This window comes from Helianthus annuus, chromosome 6, assembly GCF_002127325.2.
Source record: "Helianthus annuus cultivar XRQ/B chromosome 6, HanXRQr2.0-SUNRISE, whole genome shotgun sequence".
Lineage (NCBI taxonomy): Eukaryota > Viridiplantae > Streptophyta > Magnoliopsida > Asterales > Asteraceae > Helianthus > Helianthus annuus.
In genome coordinates, this window is record NC_035438.2 from 69,706,316 (window position 1) to 69,717,016 (window position 10,701).

The 10,701-nt window shown below is 34.7% G+C and overlaps 1 long non-coding RNA gene across 1 annotated transcript; it reads left to right on the forward strand.

Annotated features, from left to right (window-relative positions):
* The first annotated feature begins 5,579 nt into the window (after positions 1–5,579).
* Positions 5,580–7,895, forward strand: LOC110865613. Its single transcript, XR_002550860.2, has 3 exons — positions 5,580–6,036; positions 6,212–6,256; positions 6,516–7,895. It is a non-coding gene; the product is annotated as an uncharacterized LOC110865613 (long non-coding RNA).
* Positions 7,896–10,701: the final 2,806 nt, after the last annotated feature.

Genomic DNA, 10,701 nt, shown 5'->3' on the forward strand with positions numbered 1-10,701 from the left:
GAGAAATGACTGAGCCATTTTCGCTTAATCGTAAAGTCAAACTAAATTTACGACGGATTGACTTTCGGCTAATAATCTAAGCCAGAACGATTTAGAGAAGGGTATGAACACTTACAAGAGTCCTAATCAAGCTTAGAGATCACTAGGAAGATGCCTTGATGTCCAGAGAGCTCCAGAGATGGTCTTGTGAATTTTTTTGAAAATGCAAGTGTTGAATGTTACAACTACAAGCTCCTTTTATGCAGGTTTTGATCTGATTTAGAGCTGCCACAATAGCCTAGGAATGTTGTAATATGGTTACAAGTGCCCCTACATGCATGTAAGTTGATTGGTGAGGCTCTGGAGTGGAGAAAAGCTGTAAACAACTCGAAATCAGACCTGCAACTGGCAGTTGCCCGTTTTCTGTCGCTGGGCAGGTCACGTGGCCCGCTTAAGGGTGCCAGGCGGGCCGCCTGGCTTCATCTGATCCACAAAAACCTTTTTTAAGTTTGCGTTTTGGTCCTTGGTCCTTTGTTACGTGGTTTTGGCTATTTACCTTGCACATTAGACCTTCAAATATGATTTTTAAGGGCCTTGGGACATTTACAAACATGGTAAAGTCCTCGGTTAACTTTGCGCTCACCCGAAAAGTCATGAAATTCGACGTTGACGCATTTAGCCCTTCATGTACGGTTTTGATCATAACTTTCTCATACGATAACGAAACTTCATGAAATTTTTACCACATATCCTAGTGAGTATATTTTATCATTACAAAGCTTCGGGTTTGCCAAAAGATCACTCAGAGGTATAAATTCAACATGTTGACACTTTTAGCCCCTGTAGTTTGTAATTCCTCACTTTCTTACATTTTCCGCTTCGTATGATCCATGATTTATCCGTTTAGGGTTATAAGCACCATGTAGGGTTATTTTAGAGCCTATTTATCCATTGTTGACACTTTGGACCCTTATATTCCATAGTTTCACCATTTGTCAACTTTAGTCCCTCTAAAGTATGTTTTCACATATTCAAAGCCTATGCCACGTGTCAATGCATTATTGGACGTAAATTTTCGAGGTGTTACATCTGGTCATTGAGGAGATCATTTACATGAAGTTGTTTGAGGTAGTCCGATGGGTGGATGTACATCAGGTCCACCATCATTCTTGCTTGTTCCGCATTTGCTATTGTCACTTGCCATGAGGGCCAACTGGTGATTTCTTGTTCTTTCGTATTAGGATTTTGTGGTTTGAACGAGATTAACCACTTCGATACCATATAGAAGTGGATGGTAACAAAGACAGTCAACTTTATTCTTTTTACTGAATAATTAAACAAGAGACACCACCCCTATTTATATAGCAAAAACAACATGAGTAAAAGGAACTAAGGCCATGGGGTATGGGGCTTGGGTTGGGGCGTGGGTTGGCTGAAAACGCCCAAGTCACCACCCCGGGGGCTTGGGTTGGGGTGTGGGTTTGGGCGTGGCCCCATTGGCGTGGGTTTGAAGCCGGGCGTGGGGCGGGCTAGTAAGTGACATGGCAGACTCTCAATGGCCAAACCAAACTCATGCCCCCAACCCAAGCCCCACCATACCCCATGGGCGTGGGTTTGAGTGGTGGGGGGGGCTCCAATTCCACGTGTCAACAAATGCCCCAACCCAAGCCCAACCCAAGCCTCACCATACCTCATGGTCTAAAATCAAACCCAAATATGGGGAAGATTAAGATGAATATATTAGCATAATATGCTCTTCTCTATAGAGCATATGGGTCAAATTCCGATAAGTTAAACCCTCAACCTCTTTGGGAGGGACACATTTCCAACAAGCATTACACAATACCTTTAGGCTACAAGCCTAGCGGTTGCCATTTGAATATATAACTCGCCATTATCGCTTGTTAACGTATTTTCATTAAGTGAGTTGGTGTAACAAACTTTCTTCATCGAACAGTTGATTCAGAAGAGAAATGTGCGAGTGGTTCTTAAGTGAATAGGTTGGTTCAACATGATAAACGTGGGTTAGGTTTTTTTTTTTTTTTTTTTTTTTTTTTTTTTTCTGATTATGAGTCAAACTTGAACCTATAACCGATTTTTTTTTTTTTTCATTTAAGCCTATTAATGGTATAGTAGATTTCATATGTATTCTAATTTCAGTTTAGTTCGACGTACTACAAGATACTACTCTTCTTGGTTGGGCTCTTCATGTTCGCCTTGTGTCATTTATCTTTGTATTTTCTAGTGCTATTTCCTGCCTTCTTGTTTCATGGGGTAACCTGATTTCCAACTACTAAGCATGAGAGACATCATAAAAATTAGTAATATCCAGTGTCCAACGCTTTGGGAGACTTGACCACTGTGAACCATGCAACAACAAACTCTATACCAAAAGTCTTTCCAATGAAGGTTTTTGTAAAAGGTTGGCTGGAACAACTAACAAGGACATGGCGGACCACATATAGGCCATCGATGTTTGATATAAATATTCGATTAGTTAGATAGATGTAATGTATAATTGTTTTATTGACTAAATTTGGGCTCATATTGTGTATATTCCTACGAGTTTTCTTTGCTTAACTAAGCTAACTATGATTGAGTTAACAGTTGGCGAATAATGTAATATAGCATTCCCGGCAATTAACACAACCAAACAATATCAAAAGAATAAATACGAACCAATAGGTCACCTTCGACAAACATTCAACTACTAAATACAAACAAGTAAATAAGCCGTAATACCGATCATAATCATGAAAAGTACACTAGTCAACCATGTATCTGCTAGAAATTATCATTATCACAGTTTAGTGCTTTATATGGAAGATTTAGTTTATATAATTGTAGCTACATAAAGATCAAACTCTGATTTTTTTATACCTTCCTCGGATAGTCAGACTCCTTTTTGCTACAGCCCAATAAGATTTAATTCATAGCCCATGACCTTATAAAATTTATTGAGATGATTCATGAATTTATATTCCCTAAACTTAAGACGAGACTCATAATAATATTGATAATCTTTCAAACGAAGGTAGTGTTGGATATAATGTTCAATTGTCGATTAGAATTCAATGATGCCGTCAAGGTACGACCCAAAGAGTTACACTTTGGGCAACGAACATATAACGGTGTTTTAATAGTTAACCACCGGATCACGAAATAATCTATCTATACATATAATAAAAGAAACCATGTTAGGGACACATGGCGTTCTATGAGGCAGTCTTAAATATTTTTCTAAATATTTATTATGAAAAGTCATTTATTGATAATATTAAATTTAAAATTTGTAGAAGAGATTTTAATGATAAAGATAAAGATACCTGATAATAATATATTAATTATTAAAATCTAAAAAATATATTTTAGCGTTTTAAATATTTATAAAGATAAAGATTTTATTTAATTGGAAGTTTTAATTGTTTTTATATTTTGATGATAAGGATAAGGATAATTGATAATTACATATTAAAATAAAAATATTTATTTTAATCAAGTGTTTCGTTAAAAGGATTTATTCAATACATGTAGAACATATGTATTTTTTATACATAACATGACGTTCTATGAGGCAGTCTTAAATATTTTTCTAAATATTTATTATGAAAAGTCATTTATTGATAATATTAAATTTAAAATTTGTAGAAGAGATTTTAATGATAAAGACAAAGATACCTGATAATAATATATTAATTATTAAAATCTAAAAAAAATATTTTAGCGTTTTAAATATTTATAAAGATAAAGATTTTATTTAATTGGAAGTTTTAATTGTTTTTATATTTTGATGATAAGGATAAGGATAATTGATAATTACATATTAAAATAAAAATATTTATTTTAATCAACTGTTTCGTTAAAATGATTTATTCAATACATGTAGAACATATGTATTTTTTATACATGGTATATTTAGAATCCTATTTCTAATAAAGGATCCCATTATCCCGTTTTACACTCCAATAAAATAATAATATTAAATCATAATATCCAGTTTATCTCTTGTATATTTAATATTTTTTACTAAAATATTTCTTTTCTGCTGATTATCCAACATCAGGTAATACGTAAGTTTCTAACCTAATAATAAATAAAAAACAAAGTAAAATGTTATAAACCATGTAATACACAACTCTCTAACATAATATAAAATAAAGTGAGATGTTACAATAAGTAAACAGTACCTCAAAGTTCCTTTTGTTAGAAAACACATCTTGATGACTAAATGTTTTAACGGATTACATTATTCGTGTAAGATATGTGTTTATTCAAATCGTGCAATACACGAGTTTTTAAAAGATGTAACTATTTTATTACTTAGTATATAAAATTATATTTATTCAACCCGTGTAATACACGGGGTTCTAACCTAGTAAGCGTAATAAAAGAAACGAGTAATTATTTGGAATAATTACGGAGAGCCGATTTAAACATTATAATATATGTGTATAATTATTAATTATTTTTTTTTGAAAAGTATAATTATTAATTATTAGATAATTAAAAGAAAACAAAAGACATTGTTATAATTACGAAGGAGTTATGATTAGATTACAACTCTTAATCTCAGTTTGAATTAAAAGATATAAATATATTTATAGGTATATCTTTAATTAATTTTTTTTAATTAAAAATCTCTTTGATATATAGACACGTTTTTTTTGCTGTTCAAGTTTGAATGGGTTCTGGATGCTTTCAGAATTAAAAGGAAACATAAGAAACAAATATATATAGTTACGGCAGCTTTCTCGAAGAGCTATGAAAAAAAGGGATTTTATTGTTGATATCGCAAAAGAAAAACAAAGAGGAGGATCAATTCTTGAAGCTCTATAATTGATCCTAGTTCTTATAAGTTTAGTCTATTCGATTACGCTTAAGATAAAGTTTCGAACTTTATTTCCTTTAGATTAATGTTTCGTTTGAAATTTGTTTCAAACGAACAAATATGATTTCGTGGTCAACGATCATCTAGCGAGATCGTTCGTTGAACCAAGGTGTCTTACTTGGTAGTTACTATTCTTTTTATTTATTTTATTTTAACCTATTTTGATTGTAATGAGATCACTGGTGGGAACGGTTTAGAACCGAACCTCGTGTACATGTTTTCCGTTGCGTTCAATTTGTTTGACAAATTGATAAAAAATATTTTCTAAAAGTTACACGAAAATTCCAACAGTGGTATCAGAGCCACCTTACAAATCAAAGTAGGTTATTTTATAAAAGTGTTTATAGATCTATAAAATAGTTTATAAAATTGCATGCTTAAAATCAAGTAGATTTGGCATAGGAACCTGTCATGTATAATAGTTATAGGCTAGTTTTTATCAAGGCCAAACATGAACACTTGTCAAAGTCCTCTTTGACAAAATGCTTGGCCTTAATCTATTTCGTTTAGCTTAATGTTCGTACTATGCAAGTCCGAGTCTAGAATCGTTTTGTCTTACAACACGCGTACTAAAGTAGTTTTTGAAGCTACACTCGTTAAACACATAAAGAAAAGCGGATATATTAAAATAATGTTTTTTTAATATAAGCCAAATTTATTTATATATAATAACAATTGATGAAAGGTCTTAGGAACAGTTCCTAAGGGTCTTTTCGTAATTTTCACGTTCAGATATCATACCTTCACCTCTACTCTTCCCTCTCCATCATGCCACTTGCCCATTTTGTCCTCTGCTTGCCCTCTTCAGATTTCAGAGACAGAGATAGTGAGGCCTGAGAGAGTGAAACCGCTAGAGAGAGAGAGACGACGCCGATGGGAAAAAGGGTGTCAGGTATGGCCTCCGCCGGCCACCCTATTTTGAGGACGTCGGTGGTCTTGCTTGTGTGCGTCGGAGAGTCAGTTCGGAGAGAGAGATGACAGTTCCGTTTCCAGGTTACTTTCACCTACATCTGCAGGTCATTTAATACATGGTAAGATGATGCTCTGCTTATGGGTTACGAAGCCTAGACATGGTAAGCCAGGGCTTCAGATCTGCAATTACATATCGTGCGTCACCACCAACAACATTTAGCGGCGGCAACCGTCCCCAAGGCTCCGGCGTTCTTCAGGTAATCTGTAATTTTTGGCGTAGTTAATTTGGGGTTTGTTGAACAATACTGTCCGTTTGTGATGAATTTCGTCTGTTGTTGCCTTTACAGTTCTTTTTTCTCGGTTTCACTTATAGGGTTTCACATTGCTTTGTTGTTTCTTTTCTCTTTAATTTTGTTTGTGTTTTTGTTTTAGGGTTTCACCTTGCTTCGTTGTTGTGTGGATTTCTTTAATTTGAAGGTAATTTCTTTTACATTTTCATAGATGCACTGTACTTTTTGCCAGGTTTATGTAGCTTGGTTTAAATGTCCAGTTTCAATTGAAATTTGTTTGAAAGATTATTAGTTTGCCTGTCCTCCTGAAAGTTTATAATAGGCAAAAATGGTCTACATGAGATTATGTCTCTTGGTTCTTCAATGTAAAAGAAAATTTGACTGTCTGTAACCTGCTCTTCATTTTCTGCCTAAACCTAAAGTGTTAATTGATTTTTCAACTGTAGATTTCATGTAAGCCAAGACAAATATAGGGACAGTTTATTTGGTGTAGGTTGGTGACTGATGTTCTAGCGACCACAGTAGCACGTTTTGCCATTTTGGTGAGTTTTCGTTTTTCATTACAGATACAAAGTGTTTACATTATTTACCACTACTGAATGTATCAATAAGACTGAGATTTGTACCAAAAGGAGATATTGCTTTGCTTTGGATTCTTAAACTTTATTCGTTGCACACCCTAGCTTAGTTTAAATACTCTTAACCTGAAGAAAAGAATGTTAGGGAAAGAATACATTGAAGTTAAAAAACTAAGAGGCAACCACTGAACATGGTGTAAAAGTCAACTCCCAACATTTGACATTATGGTCATCATGGTTATTAATAGTTTTATATTTGAATTTGCAGTTTGGGTTATTCTTTTTTCTCCAAACAACCTTTTAGTTACCATGAGTTGATCATAGTCATGGGCGAAGCTTTTAAGGGGCGGGAGGGGGAGCCGACCTCCCGAACTTTTCGCCCAGTAGTGGAAAGTATGTAGTTTTCGTATAGAAGTTTTTGGGTATATACGTTTTCGACCCCCCGGTTTTATAGAAATTTATAGGTCCATTGACTTCCGCCCCCCGGTCGGAAGTCTCAAGCTTCGCCACTTATTATAGTTATAAAGTTTTAAGAAGTTGCTGATGGCAAGTTGTTATGAAGTTTTATCTAAGATTTAGGCGTAACACAAATTATATATGCTCGAAGTCAATTTTCGTCGGTTCTACAAATTAAAATAAGTTGTAGAAAGTGGCTCTAGATCATCTAATTTATATTTAGAGTATAGCTCCTTCGTTTAAGAGTTTTGAAGTTTAATAGCATCTGAAATAAATAATTACCCTTGTATTATGACTATTATCTATTTGATTATGCAACAAAAGGATCTGGAGATGTGAAATAAAATATATATTTGAAGTTACCATTATTGAGGAGATCAAGACTATGGGTTATCTCTGGGTCCGAAATCGGTCAAAAGACATGGCAGAAGTGGCGGAATTTTGTTGTTTTTGAGTTACTGTTTTGCTGCTTTGTTTTTTGTTTTGGTGGTTCTGTATGGTGTGGCCGGTGTTGTTTAGTGTCACGCTGCAGCCCGCGCCAATTTGTTTTTGAATAAAAATTCAGTTGGTCGTTCAAAAAAAGAAGTTACAAAATTATTAGTGCCTATTTCATGCTAATACCGGTTTCTGTAGACATAATAATTGTATGTTTTAGGCTTTGTAGAAGTTTTCATTATCTAATTGCCAAGATTTGTCTATATGTCTTCACAAATGCAGACTTAGATGACAGTTTGAATACTTGCGCAATTATTCCGTGGCATTTTATCAATACAGGTTAATTATTTCCGAGTTCCTTTGTTCAACCCTCTTCAGGTTAATTGAACAGCTTCGTGTTTAAATATTTGTTAATTTTAGTTTGACCCACTTGTGTTATAATTATAATCACATGTAGTAGCTGCAAAGCTGAATATACTTCTAACCGATTACTTCTTCTAATGAGATCTGACCTTTTATGTGGGTCTATATGTTGCTACCTTTCTACTTGCGACGTAAACATGACTTCACTATTAGTCTATTATATTGTGTGGTCATCGGAATTAGTATATTAGTTATATTAGCAAATTTCTTTGAAAAAATACATTTGAATAAGATCAATTTTTTTTTTTTTTGCAGATGAGCCCCGCCGCGAAGCGGCGGGTTTCTTACTAGTATATAACAAATATGGTAGCTCTTAGCTACAGTGTAATAATTGGACAATATTGTGAGATTAATTACAATTCTACCACCCAGAATTCAACAACAATCTCTTCATCACCTAGCCGTTAAGTTTATTTATTTATTTTTTAAGTTTAGTTTACTCTCCTTTCGGTTTTTCCCATGGCTTTATAGCCTAGTGGCATCTTAGGGGTGGGATAAAGCTTTGGGATCAATAAGAACTGGTTTCGATTCTCACAAAGGGGTTTTCTCATATTTATTGGGTTTCCTCCTGAATTGGTGTATAGGCATTATGCCTAGTGGAGATGGATATGATCGGGTGGTTCCGCTGGTGGCACGATGATACTCCAGTGGTCCGTCAGTGATTCAAATTTGCTGTTCAAAAAGAAAAAAAAAATTTACTCCCCTATTTTCTAAAACTTTTTAACCCTTCAATTTTCTACTAAACGGTTCTACAATTGCGAGTTCGTCTACGTTATGGGTCATGCGAGTTACTTGGTGTTATAAATTCATGCTTTTCTTTTACGTTTTTTTTTCCAGTTTTGGTCGTTGTTGGCTAGCTACATAGCACGCTTTTTTTTTACGTTTTTTTTCCAGTTTTGGTCGTTGTTGGCTAGCTACATAGCACGCTTCTAACACCCCCCCCAAACGTTTAGAGCACAGTTTTACGCCCCGCAACGCGGGTGCCTTATAACTAGTTAAAATACTAAACAAAAATGTAACTAACAAACTTTATTTTGAAAATAAAGTTAAAATTTTTGTTAAGACTTTTCCGTTAGAATATCTAAAGGAAATTAAGATTTTTTTTTTATATTAAAGTTTTTTTTTATTATTTTTGTGGATTGGATTCAAAATTAAGTGGGAGCACAAAAGCGTTTGTGTGACATTTAATTGGCTCAGTTCATGTTCTTAGGCTCGAACGAATCGAACATACTTTGAACCCGGAATTGCATATTTATTTATTTTATTTTGCGTTTTGCAATGAGATGTTTGTTCATAAATTTAATAATTAATACACCATCATTAAAACGACAATTTTAATAAAAGATTTATTAAGTATTGGATAGGTAATTAAAATAAACAATTTATTTTCAAATATAAAATCAAAATCGGTTTTACAAAATTAAAAGTTAATTTGAAAACCGTGATTAATAAAAGTTATTAATTAAAATAATTTTGTGATACGACCAACTTAGATTAAATATGGTATTTAAAATTAATCGGTCGAGTGATTGAAAGGTGTTTCAAGTCGTCACAAACTAAAACGTAAAATTGAATTTTACAAAGGAATTGTATAGCCTATAGGCTGTACAAGTATTTTAAAACGACCCGAACTGGTAATTTTAAAATATAACCCAAAATAAAATCGATATTCTACGCCACCCTAAATTAAGAACACCTGAACTGATCTATCCGAACCCCTAGTGCTAGTGTTTACCCTGCATCCAGGCCTACGGTTTTGGTTGGGTAGTTCCGTAATTTCCATGCTTACATGGGTCGGGCTACAGTTCTGATTTGAGGACAAATATCACTTTTGTGACACGAGAACGAATGTTAGTGTTTACCCTGCGTTTGTTTTCTACGGTTGTGAAAGTGGGCGTAGTTGGGGTTAACGTACCAATGCTTGACAATACTCGTTATGCGACCCCAACCTGAGAATTGTGTGATTGACACAATTGGTGATCGTCACCTACCCTTCAATCTATGTCAGTGAAGAGTGCTAAGTCCATTCACTGATTTATGGGGAGATGAGATCTCACCTGTTGGATCGTTGTTTGACCCGAAAAGTCAGTCAAGGTAGCTCATCCTCACCTATAAAGGCGGAAACAGAATATGCAAGGTAACAACAGCTTGTCCTATTAATTCCACTGCTTTTATTAGCTTCCTGAGTAAATTTTGACAGAGTTTCGCTCCAGAGCACAATCACCGTACATGATCCACACTGGTTCGCTTATACGACCTGACATATAAGCGGACCTATTACACTAACTCATAAGCGAACCACATTAAAACCCTATGAGCGGACCTCTATACAAATAACCATAAAAGCGAACCTACATCCTAAAATACATATTTTGACTTTCCAGACCCCCTGTTGACCTATCTAAACCTTAGACTTCATGTAGACGTAGTCAACAGACATTTCATGCATCAACAGACTCCCCCTTGGATGTTGACGTAGTCTTTAGTAGTCTTCAGATCCAAAGTCTTCGGTCTTGGTCTTTTCTCCAACTCTGTCTTCTCTTCATAAGCATTCTTTACAGGTTCCAGGACTGTCTCCTAGCTCTATCTTCAAACTTCCCATTAGCTGTTGATCCAGACTCCCCCTTTCACAGACTCCCCCTCTTAGTATGCTGGGATCTTGAGATATCTGATTCAAGTTTTGACAATTTGCCTCCGTGGGAATAATGAAGTCTCCAAACCTGTTACTCAACCAATAACG